The 19,288-nt window shown below is 37.0% G+C and overlaps 1 protein-coding gene across 1 annotated transcript in view; it reads right to left on the minus strand.

Moving 5' to 3' along the window:
• ASIP (agouti signaling protein) overlaps positions 1-5,959 on the minus strand; it is a 52,409-nt gene extending 46,450 nt beyond the window's left edge. The window contains exon 1 of the mRNA XM_081034469.1: positions 5,885-5,959. The gene's annotated coding sequence lies outside the window, so the exon portion shown is untranslated. The remainder of the gene's footprint in view (positions 1-5,884) is intronic.
• Positions 5,960-19,288: the final 13,329 nt, after the last annotated feature.

Raw genomic sequence — 19,288 nt, forward strand, 5'->3', positions numbered from 1 at the left:
TTCCAAATCCCTTCACCTTTCCCCTTATCCCCAACCCCCTCCCACACACCCATCTAACCACTCTCGGTTTTTTCTCTGCGTCCCCAAAACTGACTCTGATTAGTTCATTCACATAGTCTTTTCTTTAGATTCCATATATAAGCATTAGCACGATCTTGAACTGGTTTTGCTGAAGCAGAGAGCGGGAATGGGTCACAAATAACAACCTTAGTTGGGGTAGAGGAGAAGAAAAGAAATACTTCCCAAACATCAGTCACTTGGACAGCACTGTCAGGATCTCAACCTATATTAGTATTTACTTAATATTTTTCTTTAAATCAATTAATTTTTCCAAAACTTAAATACATTACGTAAAAAGGAAAATTTATATCTGTGTCATTGGTCATAAACATAGTATAATCCTAGAAAAAAAAAAGTGTCATTAAATAGCTACTGTTGCCAGAAGAAAACTCTATTTTCTTGGTTAAAATTATTAAGAAATGGTGGAGAATGTACCAAAATTAATTCAAAATGGATCAAAGACTTAAGCATAAGACCTGACACAATAAACTGCATTGAAGAAAACATAGGTACTAAACTTATGGACCTTGGGTTCAAAGAGCATTTTATGAATTTGACTCCAAAGGCAATGGAAGTAAAAACTAAAATAAACAAATGGGATTATATGAAACTGAAAAGCTTCTGCACAGCAAAAGAAACTATTGACAAAATAATGAGGCAACCAACTGAATGGGAGAAGATTTTCGCAAACAGTTCCTCTGATAAGGGGCTAATATCCAAAATATACAAGGAACTCATGAAACTCAACAACAAAAAAACAAACAACCCAATTGAAAAATGGACAGAGGATCTGAGGAGACATTTCTCCAAAGAGGATATACAAATGGCAAATAGACATATGAAAAAATGCTCAACATCGCTAATCATCAGAGAAATGCAAATGAAAACCACAATGAGATATCATCTCACCCCAGTCAGAATGGCTTTCATCAACAAAACAAATAGTAACAAGTGTTGGAGAGGCTGTGGAGAAAAAGGAACTCTCATACACTGTTGATGGGAATGCAGACTGGTGCAGCCGCTATGGAAGGCAGTGTGGAGGTTCCTCAAGAAATTACGAATAGAATTACCATATGACCCAGCAATCGCTCTCCTGGGTATCTACCCCAAAAATATAAAAGCATTTCTCTATAGAGACACGTGTACGCCAATGTTCATTGCAGCTTTGTTTACGGTGGCCAAGACATGGAAACAACCAAAATGTCCTTCGATAGATGAATGGATAAAGAAGTTGTGGTACATATACACAATGGAATACTATTCAGTGTTAAGGAAAGATGATATAGGAGCATTTGTGACAACATGGATGGATCTCGAGAGAATAATGCTAAGTGAAATAAGTCAGACAGAAAAAGCAGAGAACCCTATGATTTCACTGATATGTGGTATATAAACCAAAAAGAACAAGACAAACAAATGAGAAACAAAAACTCATAGACACAGACAATAATTTAGTGGTTACCAGAGGGTAAGGGTGGGGGGGTGGGTGATGAGGGTAAAGGGGATCAAATATATGGTGATGGAAGGAGAACTGACTCTGGGTGGTGAACACACAATGGGATTTATAGACGATGTAATACAGAATTGTACACCTGAAATCTATGTAAATTTACTAACAATTGTCACCCCAATAAAATTAATTAAAAAAAAATGGTGGAGAAGTGTTAGTGACATACTAGGCCCAAATGAGACTTTCTTCTACAAGTAATCCAGGCTTGAAAGAGAATTGCAAAGGGAATTATTTTCTCCTGATGTAATTCTTTGTTATTTTATGCTTGCCCGTTTACCACCTAAACTCATGTCCGGTATAACTTAAAGTCATCTCATGTACTATCACTCGTACATGTCCTAAACTTCTGGAAATATAAGGTCTGGTGCATGAAAGTAAATCAGGGGGGCTGTGGGACTAAAACTAGGGTTACTGAGTACTACAAGTAAATCAAAGAAATCATCTGGAGAATCTTCAAACCAAATTCACTTCCTTTCCGAGTTTGTATAAACCATTTTACAACCTTGTGTAAGATTTCTCTTTTTGCATCTCTTTAGCACCTAGAATAGGGTGGCATACATAATAGATGCTCAAGAAATACCTGGAGCTGAATGACTGAATAAAACGGTATTAGAACAAGTCATCCAAATTGGACCCTGGGAGCCCAGGAGGAAGACAGCTTTTCTGAAAGGTACTCCCTCATCTTCCACCTCCAACAGGTAACAGGTTCATCCTAAAGTCTAAGCAAGATGTGGAAATTCCATACACCAGCAGAGTAGAATTGGTTCTAAGGACTGAACCTAGCAAAGGATAGTTCTTTCTTCTGCTTTGGATTTGGAGATTTGGCCTTTGACAAGTAACTTTACGCCTGCAATGGTCCTGTCCCATTTTCAAGTGGTGAAACAATTCCAAAGTAGCTTCCCCTCATAAAGGTCATTTACAGTAAGCGATGTGCTTCAGGTGTGTCTTGAACTAAAAACCAACCATCAAGGAACACTCCTTACCTGCCAGACCTAAAAGACTAGTACTCTCAGTGTGTATCCATTAGAGTATATTTTCTTGATTTTGCACAGATAATATGGGTGATGGATACATAGCCTACAACTACTATTTATAAAATAAAATATCTGACTCTCAAAGGCAGTTTGGGAAATTTGGGGCTCTCCTAAGAGAAAGATGGAAACACCATCAGTAGACACTCAGCCCTGAGGAAGTCCATCTTAAAGTTATCAGGCCTGACAAACCTTGCATACTTTACCCTAATCCAGAGCTGACTTTTTCTTGGAGAAGGGACTTTAGAGGCGAAAGCAAACAAACAGACCACCTCTCTGAAACAGTATAAACCAGCTAAAGAAAAGATTTCAGAAGTCTTCTGGCCAATTAATCTTTCTCCCCCGCCTGTGGTGCTGAGTTTCTGTACCCAAATTCTAACAAAGAACCAGCGTGTGATGGTGGCTAGGACTATCCATTTATGCCTCCCATCCCCATTTGTCGAACACTGATGGCAACTTCTAAATGACCAGTTGATTCCCCTTTGTGCTTTTTCATCAATCAGTACATTCCCAAAGACTACTAATTTTTATTTTCAACCCAACTTAAACATAATCAGGAACTTAGCGGCTGCCAAGTGCCACCCCAAATCCCAAGTTAAGTATAAATGGTTGGGATGGTGTCTATTGTTTTAGAGAATTCCTACAAAACTCCCTACAGAAAAATGAGACTTGACCTCATTAGGAAATCACGTCATCATCAGCCCATTTTCTTGCCAGTTTCAGTAATAATATCCTTGTATCAGCAGAGCAGAGTTAAAATGTCAGATTCCTGAAGCAATTCCCTTTTGGACTCTCCTATGGAAACAGTGCTACGTGAGAAGGGTCGGTGAAAGGTCAGTCCAGGATTTGATTCAGTGACTTCAGCAGCCTGACCAAAGCCAACCCCCGAATTCCCACTGCTTTTTATGCAACGCTTGGGCTAGTAATGATCTCCGCCTGTGGGCCCACCACCACGACCACCACCACTTTGCCTGGCCGCCCACGTCTTCAGTGCTTTCAGGGCCAAGGGGCCGCTGCATTCTCCTGCTCCCTGGCTTTCTCTGCCTCAAGGATCTCCGCCTCCCAGGGTGTTGCCAACTCAGCAGTAGTTTCCCTGGTATGAGTTATTTTGCTTTATGGCAATTGAGCTATCACATTTCTAATCTGGAAGCAGTCTGAAATTAAGGTGCAAAAAACTGAATTTTGGAGACCAAAGAAATTTGGTGCAATTGAATTTCAGGTGCTGTCTGGGTCTCCCTGTGGTAGAGCCTTCCACTGTGTGGGGACCTCCTGCCCATGACTTTGGAGCAGTTTGATAATTTAACATCACGTAGCCGTGATAGATCCTTGGTGGAGCCAGGATCCAACAGATTTCTGACCTAGGATTCCATTCAATGCCATTCTCCAAGCTGAATCAATACCACTTACTAGCTATGTGACCTTGGACAAGTTATTTAACCTCTTTGGGCCTCAGTTTCCTTGGATGTAAAATAGGGGCAATGTTATTTCACAATGTTAATGAGAACTTTAAACAAGATACGATATGTGTAATACATAGTAGATGCTCAGTGAATTTCAGTTTCTTTAACCCTGCCCTCCACATTTTAGAGGGAACCTAGTTACCTGCCTCACCTCTTGCTTAGTAGGCAGGATGAGGCTTAGAGTAGAATATTCCTCAGGGCGCCTCTAGAAAGAATGTCAGGAAATCGGAAAATCACAGGGATTGGTCTCTCCCTTTCTCAGATCCTAGGTTACAATGGTAAGACCAAGAAATCCTCTGAATTCACCTCCACTTCAGAGAATGCTTGCAATGTTCATTTCTGGGACAAGTCTATTAGTAGGCATGACCAGGATTCCTCATCAACATAGCCTAGCACAGAACCTTGGAGAGAGCTGTGATTTTAATCTTATAGTATGAAGTGGAATGTGCCAGGCCATTTACCTGGCTCTGAAAAGCAGAAGTATTTGTCACGAGGACGTGACATTACCAGGTCCACATACTACATAATTACTAACAGTTTCTCAACCCTTTGAAACAGGAATCGTCTCTTACTCAAGTTTATTTTCCTTAAGTACCTACCATATTTCTTTGTACATTAAATTGGGTTTAATTGACTCAGTAACCTAGAGCATGAAACTGAAAGAAAAAAATGGAACTTAACATTGCTAGAGAGCAAGATTCAGACTGACTAAAAGAACCAGGAAGAAATCAAAGCTGGGAAGAATCTTTTCTATACACTAGACTTTGCTCACATAACTTTTACTTGTGGACTTTCACCATCTGCCAGAAAGTTATCATTGCACTCAAGAACATCTTAGGAATATGTTGTTCGTAGCCTAACTGGCTAGAAGGGTAACTGGGATAGTCTTGTTCCTGAAGTCACGCCTAGTTACCAGCAAGTGATAAATAAAGAATTCCCCCCCCTTCCCCCCAACCCCCCAGTGGGATGGGTTAAGACAGCAGTGTTTCCCCGCAGTTTGTATAGCCACAGGGCTGGGAGCTTGATTCATGTCCCCTCTGCCTGGAAAGAGTGCTATTAGGAGAATTTATATAAGTTTCTCAGTCATTTGTTACCTTCTTTGTGTTTTGTCCTTGATGTTTATTAGAGTATTTGCTACTTTAATTCATTAAATAAAATTCTCCTTTTCCTTAAGGCTTAGTTTTGCTACCATCAGGCTTATTAGTTTGATTTTTTTTTTAATTTTTTTTTTTTTTTTTTTTTTTTGCCTGAGAGCTGAAATGGGTGTGTTCTAAACTAGGGGAGAGAGAGGAAGAGAGTGGCTTAATCTTCGACTGAATTGGGATGTTAATAAACTGCTAATGGGGTTGTCTCCTCCACTAGATTTTAACTTCTGAGGGCAGGGACCTGTCTTATTCATTTGTGTATCCCCAGTGCCTAGTGGGGTTCCACGGTGAATATACAATAAATGCTTACTGATTAATAAATGAATCAAATATAACCAACAATGCAAAAAGTTATAGGTGTGAAATTGGTAGTATAGGTGATACACACTAGAGAAGTGAAGAAATCACTATAGGCCAGATGGCCAAGGAAGGTTCTATGGAAGAATTTGACTCTCTAGACAAGAGATGGGATGGAATATGGAAAGAATATGGGCTTCCAAACACTTAAATACTGTGACCATCCATTTTTCCTCTATCCAAAATTTTCAATTGAAAAAATGGGGACAGTAAACCTACATCACGCATAAAGAGTAAATGAAATAGCTATGTAATTAGCACAGAATGTATGTACACAAAAGAATTTTCTTCCCTCTGTAAATTATCTTACTTTTTACTGACCGATATAGTCATCCTATTGGATCTGAAAGCTGTCCTGACAGTATTCTGGAGTTCATGTTGTCATTTCCTTCACCAGCCAAGGAGCTTTCTAGACACCAGAGGTATTTCTCCCATGAAAGATATTCCAGGAAAGCTTTGAACTCTTCCTAAGGACAAATGAAGTAAGCATATTAAATACTTTCTATCTTCTATCCTTGAGCCCATATGACCATGTTGGACATGGAAGACCTTTAATAGGCAATGCATCTTCAATTTTATTTACCTTTACACCTCATAAACCTTTATTACTGGAAGAGCTTTTGAAAATAATTTAATATATTTTCATTTTACATATTAAAAAAAGTTTAGCCCAGAACAATTAAGTGATTTACTCAGCTAGTTAGTAGCAGAACTGTGAACTATATTTGGGGTTTTTTGATTTCTTATCCAGTGCTTTCTCACATATCAAGCTATTTCACATTTCCATCAGTACTGGCAATCCAGTTTTTTGGTGGGATTCAGAGCCATCCTATATGCAACCTCCGGCTTGTTTGTTATATGACTAGGAGGACCAAGTGATTGATACAAATGTAAGATATTCCTACTAATTCATGACTCCCGACTTCTGCACTATTGGTTATTCTAGATGACCTCTTGGTCCCACAATGATTGTAGCTGGAGCAAGATGACATTTGTTATTTACCAAGATGTTCATTTTTTCAAGTTTGAACACATTGTTAACATCTTCTAATTTATTATAATTTTATATTCCAAATTTCCATTGTTTTTTCTTAATTTAATTTCTATTATAAAATTAATTAAACATTAGCACTTTAAAAACATGTTTTTTTCCTTAATAATTTTTTCCCAGTGTATATACCAGATTCTTCTCAGAAATTCTGGGATACTTGTTTAGGTAAATTGGATAGACGATGTATGTTCCTCAATTATGTTTTCTTATTTACTGAAGAATTACCTTCACCCTTCTTATACCCTCAGAGGACAATTTATTCATTCATTCAACAAATATTTATTAAGTGTCTGCTATATGTCAGACTCTAAGCTAGGCAATGGGAATATAGTATTAAATAATGAAAACAATGAAAAAGAAAGGAGATGAAGAACATAGAATGAAAAATGAAATAAAAAACAAAATCACAGCAAATAATGACAGTGCTAAAAAGAAAATAACTAGGATAATATGAAAGAGTAACTGAAAGGAGTTTACTTTAGATAGGGTGGTCAGGAAAGGGTTCTCTGAGGAGGCAATGTGAGAAATAAGACCTGAAGAATAAGACTGAGCCAATTATGCAAAGAGCTGGGAAAAGAGGGTTCTAAAGAGAGGAAATGGCAAGAACCAAGATCTTGAGGAGGATAGAGCTTGGCATGTTGGAAGAGCAGAAGGAATTACTATGGCATAGTGAACGAGGGGGAGAGAATGTGACATGAGGCTGCAAAGACAGGTAGAGATCAGATCATTATGGCCTTGGAAGCCTCAGCAGAGTTTAGATCTTACCAACAGGAAGCAAAGAGTTTTAAACAGGGTAGTACATAATCTGTTTTCCTTTTTTTAAAAATGGAGATATGATTTACATACAATGAAATATACAGCTTGTACATGTATAACGTGATGAGTTTTGAAAATTGCATATGCCAGTAGAACACATATCTTATCAAATACAGAACATTTCTATCAGCCTAGAATGTGTTCTCAAGCCCCTCCCCAATCATTCCTCACACTCCCTCATAACAATTGTTAAGATTTCTTTCACCACAGATTAGCTTTGCATATTCTTGAACTTTATAAAATTAGAATAATATAATATATACTCTTTTGTGTCTGGCTTCATTTTGTGTCTGGCTTCATTGTGTCTGGCTTCATTCAGCCTAATGTTTTTGAGGTTCCTCCACAGTGTGTATCAGGAACTTGTTTTTTCACGTTTCATTTCTGAGTAGTATTCCATTTAATAGATACCACAATTTGTTTCTCCAGTCACCTACTGATGAATTTGAATTGTCCATTATAAATAAAGCTGCTAAGTATCCTTGTACAAGTCTTTCTGTGTACATATGTCTTCATTTCTGTTGGGTACATATCTGGAAGTAGAACTGCTGGGAAATAGGGTATGTGTGTGTTTAATGAGAAACTACCAGACTGATTACCAAAGTGGTCAAACCATTTTCACTCTCCCATCAGCAATGTATGAAAGTTCTGTTGGCTCTCCATCCTCACCAACATTTGGCAATGACAGGCTCCCTCTCTTCCTCCCTCCCCCTTTCTTTCTTCTTCCCTCCTTCCCTCCCTTCTTTCCTTCCTTCCTTCTTTCTTTTTGTTGGTTTTCTAGTGGGTGTAAAATGATACCTCATTGTGGTTTAATTTGTATTTCCTTGGTGCATAATGATGCTAAGGATTTTTTCATATGTTTATTATCCATCTGTGTATCTTCCTTTATGAAGTGACTGTCCAAGTTTTTGCCCCTTTTAAAACTGGGCTTGTCTTTTGATTATTGAATAGGAGTTATTTGTATACAAGTCCTTTGTCATATACGTGTATTGTGAATATATTCTAAGTTAAGGTTTGCATATTCTTTTTTTAATCTGTGTCTTTTGAAGAGCAGAATTTTAAAAATTGGAGGGGGTGGTGAATAATTACAAATTTATGGAAAAATTGAAAACAATAAAAATAGTACAAAAATTGCCTATATTCTCTTTACCTATGTTTACCTGTTAACATTTTTACCCATTTGCTTTATCATTTTCATGGCCTGTCTCTTTCCATACGTACAAGTGTTTGTACACACACAAATAGTTTTTTTCTGAACAATTTGAGAATAAGTTGCAAACATCATGGATCTTTACCTCCAAATACTTCACTGTGTATTTATTTCCTAAGAATAAGGATATCCTATTACCTAACCACACAACACTGATCAACTTCAGAAATTTAGCATCGATAGAATACTTTAGTCTATTGTCCATACTCCAATTTTGTTAATTGACCCAATAACGTCCATTATGGAATTTTTTTCTCCCTCTAGCATAGGATCCAGTCTAGGATCAGGCATTGCCTTTGGTTTTCTTGTTTCTTTAGTCTTCTTTAATCTTAAAACATTTCCACAGCCTTTCTTTGCCTTTTATGACATTGACATTTTTAAAAATAGAACATGGCAACATTTTTGGTTTGTCTGATGTTTCCTCATAATTAGATTCATGTTATACATTTCTGATCAGCGCTGTCTGTTCTCCACAGGGTTTGATACCTAGAGGCACACAATATCCATCTGCTTCTTATAGGTGATGTTAATTGTGATCACCTGGTCCAGTTGTCTCATTTCTCCACTGTAGAGTTGGAGAAATTGGCAACCAATAAACCATCGATTGGAACACACTCTAAGATCATGCAATATCCTGCATCTCATAAAAATTTGCTCCTGAGTTTAATATTTGTTGATTTTCTTACATAAACCAATCTTTGTTATGATGGTTGCAAAATGATAATTTCACAACCTCAGCATTCCCTCCACATTTAGTGGTAAGCATTACACATTCTATTGTAAGCAACAGTCCTCCCCTCTCATTCATTCATTCATTCATCCACTCATTCATTCATCTATTTGTTATAAGTTGGGATTCATATTTTTCTATTTTTAATGGTTTATAATTTATTACAATCCTTAATTATTTTGGTGCTAAAATTTCCAGATATGGTCAGTAGGAGCTCCTTTAAGTTGCTTCCTTTGCCCTCAAAACATGTGCCCATTCTCAGTTTTAGAAATTCCTTACTTTATAGCATAAAAGATGTTCCAAGCTCATCTTGTACTTCCTGTCCCAGCTCTTGAATCAGTGATTTGCTCAAGGAGTCCTGGTTCTACAAAAAAATTATAAGTAAACATATAGTAAAATTAACATTTTTGTGTGCACAGTTCATTTTAACACAGATTCACATAACCATGACCACAAACAAAATATGGAACAGTTCCATCATCCCCCACAAATTCCCTCATGCTATCCTTGTAGTCATACTCTCTGCCTTACCTTAGTCCCTAACTAACCAACCACTCATTTTTTTTCTCCATCACCGTAGTTTTTTGTCTTTTTGAAAATGTGATAAAAATGAAATAATACAGTATATAAACTGAAACATCTAGGACAGGAGATGCCTTTTCTAGTGGATTTTGAACTATAAATTCAATGTGTTTAATAGTTATAAAAACAATGAGGTTATCTATTTTATCTTGAGTGAGTTTAGTGGTTTTCAAGGAATTAGTCCATTTTATCTAAGTTGTCGAATTTATGTTCACAGAGTTGTTCATAGTGTTCCCTTTTATTATCTTTTAAAAGTGTGTAATTAATTTCATTACTGATACTGTAATTTGTATCTCCTCATTATTATTATTTCTGTCAGTCTTGGCAGAAGTTTATCAATTTTATTGATCTTTTCAAAGAACTGGCTTTTGGTTTCCTTAATTTTTTTTCTGTTTTTAATTTAATTGATTCCTGCTTTTATCATGATTTCCTTCTTTCTGTTTGCCTTGAGTTTAGTTCTTTTCTAATTTCTTAAGGTGCAAGCTTACATTATGCATTTGAGACTTTTTTTGTTTTACTTTTTTCTTTTCTAATATAAGTATTTCATACTATAAGTTTCCCTCTAAGCACTGCTTTAGCTGTGTTCCAAAATTCTTGATTTGTTGTACTGTGATTTTTGTTCACTTCAAAATATTTCATAATTTCATTTGAGATTTACTCTTTGAACTTTTGATTATTTAGAAGCATATTGTTTTAATATCCAAATATTTGAAGATTTTCCTGTTATCTTTCTGATTTTGATTCCTACTCTAATTCTATTATGGTCAAATAAAATACTTTGCATGCTTTAAATTCTTTTCAATTTCTTTAAGTTAATTTTATGACCCAGCATATGGTCTATATTGTTACAATTTCCATGTACACCTGATTATTTTTTTCCACGTACACTTGAAAAAAAATGTGTATTTTGCTGTTGTTGGATGGAGTGTTCCATAAATGTCGATTAGATCCATTTGGTTGAGTTCTTCTATACGCTCACTAATTTTTCATCTAGTAGTTCTATCAATTACTGAGAGAGGAGTGTTGACACTCCAACTATAATAGTGGATTTATCTCTTTTTCCTTTCAATTCTATCAGTTTTGCTTCATGTATTTTGACATTTCCATGTGGGGTATGAACATTTAGGATTATTATGTATTCTTGGTAAATTATGACCCTTACATCATAATGGGTCAATTCTTTGTTCTGAGACTTCATAGTTCTTGGCTTTATTTCTTCAAATAATACTTAGTCTGATATTAATATAACCACTCAGATTTCTTTTGTTTTGCATGTTGTATCTTTTTTCCATCCTTTCAGTTTTAACCTAGCTATATCATTATATTAGAAATGAACTTTGTTTTTGTAGACAGCATAGTTGTGCCATTTTAAAATATTGCGGGGACAGAGTCCCAGAGAACAGTTTCCAGGCTCTTGGCCTCACGTGGAAAGCTGCTGGCTCAGGTGGTGATTGGCCATTAGCTGTAGCCAGTTAGCCAATTAGCCACTGGTATAGCTGCCGTGGCTGCGTTGGTTGGTTGGCAGGCAGAAAAGTGGATGCCGGATTGCGTATCTTGTGGCTACTACTTCCTGCGTGTGTCTCGCCAGGCCTCCAGTGAGACTGGGGGGCAGGAAGACCCCTTGTTGGGGTACTGGCGGATGTTTGCTTTTGTATCTCTAACCCAGCCGCCAGCGAGAATATAGTGGTATAACTCCCCTAACTATGGCTCCGTTGGTGTTTCTTTTTGGCCTCTCCATATTCTGTGTCCTTATGTGGGGAGCAGGAGCTGACACCCTGCATGACAAATATCCATTCTGACAATCTCTGTGTTTTGACTGGTACATTTAAACCATCTACAGTTAATGTAATAATTATAAGTTTGGATTAAGTCTACCATTTTATTATTTGTTTTCTACTTGTTTCCTCTCTTTTTGTGTCTCTAGTTCGCCTTTCCTGTATGCCTTCTTTTGGGTTATTTGAATATTTTTTTGGTATCTCATTTTATCTACTATAGGTTGTTGTTGTTGTTTTTTAACTGTACTGTAGAATTTTGTTTTTGGTGTGTGGTTGCTATAGTGATTATAATATACATACTTAACTTTTTATAGTCTACTTACAATTAAAGTTTTACCAACGACTTCATTGTAGAAACCTTACCATTATGTTAGTCCCTTCACTCTTCCCCTTTTCTGATGTGGTTACATCTACACACACAGATAACCCTAACAAACAATATTATAATATTTACTTTCAACCATCAAACATTTAAAAGAACTCAGAGGAGTAGGGTCTGTTATATTTACCCAGATATTTATCATTTCTGTTGCTCTTCCCCTACTCCTGATAATCCCAGTTTCCTTCTGGTATTTTTTGTCTTCTCTTGAAGAACTTTCTTTAGCAATTCTTTTAGAGAAGGTCTACTGGCAATGTAGTTAGTTAGTTTGACCTTCATTTGAGAATATCTTTATTTCACCTTCATTTTTCAAGGATATTTTCTCTAGACATAGAATTCTGTATTGACATTCATTTAGCACATGAAAAATGTTTCACTTGCTTTTGGCCTCCATAGCTTCTAATGAGAACTCACAGCCATTCAAATCATAGTACTTGTATAAGTAATGTCATTTTTACACTGTCTACTTTCAGTATTTTTTCTTTGTCTTTAGTTTTCAGCAATCTGATTATGAAGTATATATCCTAGATCTTTGGGTTTATTCTGTCTGGGATTTTTCTTTGGGTTTATTCTGTCAGATTTTTCTTTGGGTTTATTCTGTCTGGGATTAGTTGAACTTCCTGTATTTGCAGATGAATGTCTTTAATCAAACTTGGGAAGTTGTTAGTTATTATTTCTTCAAACACTTTTTCTGTGCTGCGCTCTTTCTCCTCTTCTTCTGGAACTCCAATATACAAATGTTAGATTTCTTGAGATTGTCTCCTGAGATTCTGCTTATTTTTTCCTAATCTTTTCTTTTCTATTGCTCACATTGAATGATTTATATTGCTGTACCTTCAAGTTCACTGACTCTTTCCTGTTATCTCCATTCTACTATTGAGCCCACCAGTGAGTTTTTTTATTTTGGTTATTATATTTTTCAGTGAGGTCTGTGATAGCCTCTCTTTCATTCCTAATATTAGTAATTTAAGCTTTTTTCTTCTTTTCATAATTAGTTTAGCTAAATATTATCAATTTTTCTAATCTTTCAAAGAACCACTTCTTATTTCACTGATTTTCTCAAATTTTTGTCCATATTCTATTTCACTGATTTTGATTCTTACATTTATAATGCCCTTCCTTTTGCTTACTCTAAGTTTAATTTGCTCTCTTTTCTTCTAGCTTCTTAATATTGAAGTTTAGATTACTTTAAATCTTTTTTTAAATATAAATACTTAGAGGCATAAATTTCTCTCTAAAGACTACTGTAATTCATGGGTGGTAGCCCATGAATTTTGATATGTGGTTTCAATTATCAATCCCTTCAAAATATTTCTGATTTGATTTCCTGTTTGACTCATGGATTAGTAAGAGACATATTTGCTTAACTTCAAAATATTTAAAGGTTTTTCCCAGATAATTTTTCATCATTGATTTTTAACGTAATTACATTATGGTTAAGATAGGTAAGATAGCATACTCTGTATTGTTTCAAACTTTTAAAATGTATTAATACTTATTTATGGTGTAGAATATGGTCTATATTAATGAATATTCCAGATGTACTTGTAAAGAATGTACATTCTTCAGTTTGGGGTGGAGAGTTCAATAAATGGCAATTAGATACATACAACTGTGTTATTCATGTTTTCCTTACTGATTTTGTGACTACTTGTTCTATCAATTACCAAGAGAAGGGTGTTGAGAACTCCAACTGTAATTGTGTATTTGTTTACTTTTTCCTTTCATCTGCCAGTTTTTACTTTATATATTTGGAAACTTTGTTATTCTATGAATACACACTTAGAACTATAGTCTTTTTGATGAATAGACCCTTTTTATACATTAACAAATGTTCCTCTTTACCTCGGGTAATGCTCCTTTATCTTGAAGTCTACTTTATCAGATATTAATATACCCACTTCAGCTTTCTATGGTTACTATTACACGAATCCTCTTCTTCAACTGATTGGTTTCCTTACTGCCTCCTGCATCCACTGCTATTTCTACTGGCACCTTTATTCAATTACTCCTTTGGAAAGCCCTCTCAAAGCTCTCTACATGTTAGCCCTGTAATTCAATTCCTTCAAGGTCAAGCTCAAATCCTACATACTTCCCCTAGCCTTTTCCTCCTTCCTTCAGCCTTCCCCAATGCTATTACAGCTCCCTACTCTGAAATCCCTTATCTTTGTCACTTGAAATATGCTGCCTATTTTGTCATTTGCTTTTTCATACATAGATCCCTTTTCACACCACAGAACAGGTGTTCTCAAAGTGTGATCCAAGGACCCCTTGGGTTCCCTACCTTTCAGTGGATACATGAGGTCAAAACTATTTTCAAAATAACACTAAAACAATTTGCCTTTTTCACTGATTCTCTCACAGCTGGAATTTCCTAGATGTTAGATGTAATATCCCAGCAGGTTAAATGCAGATGCAGACATGAGAATACAGTTGTCTTTTATTAAGCCCAACATTAAAGAGATTCACAGAATTATAAAACAATGCCAATCTTTTCATTACCTTTTTTTCTTTTTAACAACTTGGTTGCTTCCAACACTTTGCAATTATGAATAAAACTGCTATATTTGTGTTTAATGGCACAGATAAATTTGGTCTTCTCATAAAACTATATGACCCTAATATTACTGGGAGAGAAATCTTCTGGTCATTAAACTAAGTATATTTACAAATTCTGCCTTCTAAACTGATCCTAATATTCACATTCCAAGTTTTGCAAGATAGCCAAGGTATGCAACATGTAAAGTCATCATGTTGATATTTCTCTATTTACATATGCTACGAAAATGCCTCTTCAAGACCATCTTGATAGCTCTTGTTGGGTGTGCAGTTTATTCTTCTGCTTCAGTGTTTCTCAAAATAGGGGAATTTTAAAGGAGATTATGTATAGTTTAAGAAAGATATTCAGTATATTGAAAGAAACACAGGTTTTAGAAACCTGAGAAATGTGGTCATCCTGGCTAATTCTGGCCATTTTTCACAACATTTTGTTTTACAAAATACAGTTTTCATAAAACCATGGTATTTATGTTAAGTTGTCATAGGCATACTACTATTATTTTTAAATAAATAAATGTTTAAATATTTTCCCATTCTCAATTTCTAATACAGTAAATATTAATAGATAAAACTCACGTAAACTAAAGTTCTTTGGGATCCCGAATTTTGCAGAGTGTTAAGAGGTCCTGAGACCAAAAGTTTAAGAATTAAAGAGAGCAGAAAGCAGGTCTTATACCTCTTTGAGTCTCCCTTGTCATGCACATTGTAAAATTTCAGTACATGTTAATTGATTGTGAAAATGTGGGAATTTGGAGCATAGATGTCAGTAAGTGAAAGTAATTTATTTTTTAGAGGGAACAGTTTGTCATCATTTTAAATGTTACATTTTTATTTCCTAGGTACAACTCCCTAGCTATAATCTTACCTGTTTCTTCTGCTGCATGTTCATGGGTGAAATAAAAAATGAATATAAAAACAACACTTTACTGAACCTGAGGGTGCTTCTCGGCTCTCAACAGAGGGGAGAAGATACTGTTCAGAAAAATTTGAACTCTACAGAAAGTTTACTGGGATTGTTAATTGCCAGTACCTCTATTACAGAAAGAGAGAGCTTTAGTTGGGAGGAAAAAGAGTGTCATAAAAAAACGCCCCAAATTAAGGAGAAACAGCTGCATTAAAGAGCTGCTTGGCATAAATTGATTTTAATTGTGTGGAAGATAATTGGCTCCAAATGGCTTGTGAAAGACTCAAAAACAAAAGAACACCAGGAAAAAGAAAAAAAAAAGACACAGACAAATAATGGTTCAGAACTGTTAAAGCAAAACAATGAGATTCATTTCAACCTAAATTATCCTTAAGGCACTCTCCGAAAACCAGAAAAATATTTTAATTAAAGTTTTTTAAACCTGCCTTGGGGCTTTATTTAAGAAGTCGTAAATGTATCAGATTTTTTAAAAATGTTCTTCAATAAAAGTTTAATTCGCGTCCTTATTAGAGGATTTTATATTACCCTGATCTTTGACCTAAGATTCTCATTATTTTGCTGTGAAAGCTTCTGAAAACACACTAAATCTTAGATCAGTCTCAGGCTAGTCTTAAATTAAACAGACTAAATTAAAGTAATTCTCTAAAATCCCACTTTCATCAAGTTTTTACTGTCTATCTCAGGGACCAGCAAACTTTCTATAAGGGCTTTGTGGCCATAAGGTCTCTGTGGCAACTACTCAACTCTTTCTTTGCCAGGAAACAGCCGCAGAAATATGTAAAGAATTGGGCATGGGTATGTTCCAACACAACTTCATTTACAAAAACAGAAGGTGGGCCATATTTGGCCTGCCAACTGACTGTAGTTTGCCAACCCCTGGTTGATCTGATCAAATCCAAAAGCCTCACTCAGGCATCTCAGCAGGACATTTTATCATTTGTCTCTGCCTAGTCTTCTATTGTTCAACATTAAATCAAATTCCAGTCCAAGAGTCCCTGCATTTCCCAAATGTTCTGCTCATTCCTCAGGATTTTGCATATGTACATCTCTCATTCTGGAATAACCTCTTGCCTTCATTCTGCCTTCCCAATATCTACCCATTCTTTGGGGTCTGGCTTACACCTTCTTCATGAAGAGTTTATGGATAACTCCAACAAACATTCCTGTTCCCTTTTCTCAACCTTTCATGACTATCCATAGCCCTTAACATAGTAAAATATTCTGAAATTACTTCACACTACTTAGTCAACATCAATACTGCAATACACCAACGTATATAGCTCTCTGTCTTTTTCTTTTTCCCCCTTCTTCCACCCCACCACCCCACTCTGGTGCAAGCCGTTGTTTCTCAGTCTAATTGTGTAGGACACAGCTCCCTGGCCCATGCTGGTATTATGAGCCTTGCGCTCCCCTCCGGCTGAGGCAGTTGGTGGCCGGTCATCAGTGGGCTGCTCACAGCAGCTCTCACCGGCTGCCAGCAGCTCACGATGACCGCTGGCCACTCATGCTGGCCACCAGCTGCTCATGGCAGCACACAGTAGCCCACGGCAGCACACAGCAGCCCATGGCAGCACATAGCAACCCACGGCCGCTCACGCTGACTGCAGGCCACTCACACTGGCCACAGGTCACTCCTGGCAGCACACAGCAGACGGGAGCAGCCTACCGGCAGCTCACGCCGACCTCCGGCTGCTCACAGCAGCCCAGCTCCAGGGAGAGCCATTCTTCACAATCTTAGCTGTAGAGGGCACAGCTCACTGGCCCTGTGGGAATCCAACCAGGGACCTCGGTGTTAGGAGCACGGAGCTCCCACCATTTGAGCCACTGAGCCGGTCCTTCTCTGTCTTTTTGAGGCAAATCTTGCCTGGAAGGCAGAAGCCTACAGAGTTGGATTTAATGAAAAGCTAATTAAACTTTCGTTTTAGGGCCCTTCACTAGCTCAGGTCACTGTGTTTAATTTTGTATTTATAATTCTAGATTCTTTTCCTTAAAGAGGGCCTCCAAGTTTGTATGTTTCAGGATCTACAACACCTGGATCTGCCTCTGGGCTCACCACAGGTTGGTACAGCAGAGATTCCTTCATCTCTCAATGCCCATTTTCCTTGCTGGAATACTTGCCTTCTAGGTTGTTGTATGAAGGAGAAATACACATCTATCTTGTTTAAGTAACTGTTTTTTGGGTCTTTCTGTAATAGCAGCTCAGTACCTTGCACTATAAGATGGTCACAGTAAGTGCTCAAAAATATTTATTGAACTGAATGTGGCCATTAACTAAGAAATAGATCAATGCAGACCTGCTTTTCAGAGTCATTCAGCTCATCTTCCCAAGAATTTGTGCCACATGTGTATTTTTACCGAACACAGAGTGATGGGATATAGTAACAGAACAAAAGTATATGTGGTTATAACTGTGTTTTCTGTTTTAGGTAAGGCAGTTTACTTTTGGAGCATCTATATAAAGCAAATTAGAGTAGTAGTTCACATAGGTGGCCCCATTGAAATGGACCGCTTGCTTCACTTGGGCACAACTCATCATTAGATAGCTTACCAACCTATCTAACTCCTGGCCCCCAGACCCCAAAGGAAGGCAATCAAAGCAGGGAATCAGGTATTACGTTATAGAGCTGGTGCTGGACGGTGGTGAGACGGGGAGTAGAGGCAAAGGAGGTCTGTTAATGTTCACAGACGATGGCAGGAGACAGATCAAATAGGGGTAGAGTGCGGCCAGGAGCAGCTATCTGAATCAGTCTGTAACACTTCAGTAAGTAGCAAAGGGGAAAATAGGGTACAAGGCTATCAAAACAGATTGTCTATTTTAGTGAACCCCAATCAGCTAGCTCACCCCACCATTGTTCCCAGATAGGTCTGAGTCTTGTATTTCATCAAAGGAGTCATGTTACTTGTTGAAAAAGATCAATGAAAACTATGGACATCACGTCATTCCTTTTTTCAAACGTCTATCTGTAACTTCTCTGTCATTGTCAGATTTACCACATACTGCAATCTCCTCTCTTCTGCTACAAACCCGTATACTCATATATAAATTTAAACTAAATTACATTTAAATTTTTGGCCATACTCAAAAACAAGAAGAGGAAAAATGTTCAAGGACCAGAAATGGAAAAATTTCCTTAAGCAATAATAAATACCCAGGAACCCACGGTACCAAGTGGAAGCCAAAGGCTCTCAAAGCAGCACACACAGTTGTGAAAGCTGAAGTCCCAGTTAGCACTGCCCACTCACAAATACAATCCCAAAAGGAAAGCGCCTACCCAGAGTAGGGCAGAAACAAAGTCACCTGCCTAATGAGTCTGCTACAAAAAAATAGAACAAGGTGGTGGGATAGACCAGGGGTGAGGAGGAACAAATTAGATTGCGTCGTCTGGGATGGCCTACATAATATTCAACTTGAATTACAAGAAGTTGCCAGCCTTGAGAAGATTTAGGGAGAGAGGAAAGAGCTTTTTGAAAGGCCCTTAGGCAGGAAAGAAGTGGTTGAAACTTATTGAGAGAATGGAGTAGTAAGAGGTGAGACTGGAGAGGGAGACGGGCTTCGTATATATGGAACTTCTGGCAAATTTGGCAGTCTAAGCTGAGGCAGGTAGTCCCCTTGCCCTCTCTAAGCACATAGAAATAATGGATAAAATACAAAAATACGTTTTTTACTATATGTTTGATTTCTAAAACAACAAAAAGAAATG

Source organism: Rhinolophus hipposideros (assembly GCF_964194185.1).
Source record: "Rhinolophus hipposideros genome assembly, chromosome: 22".
NCBI classification, from domain to species: domain Eukaryota; kingdom Metazoa; phylum Chordata; class Mammalia; order Chiroptera; family Rhinolophidae; genus Rhinolophus; species Rhinolophus hipposideros.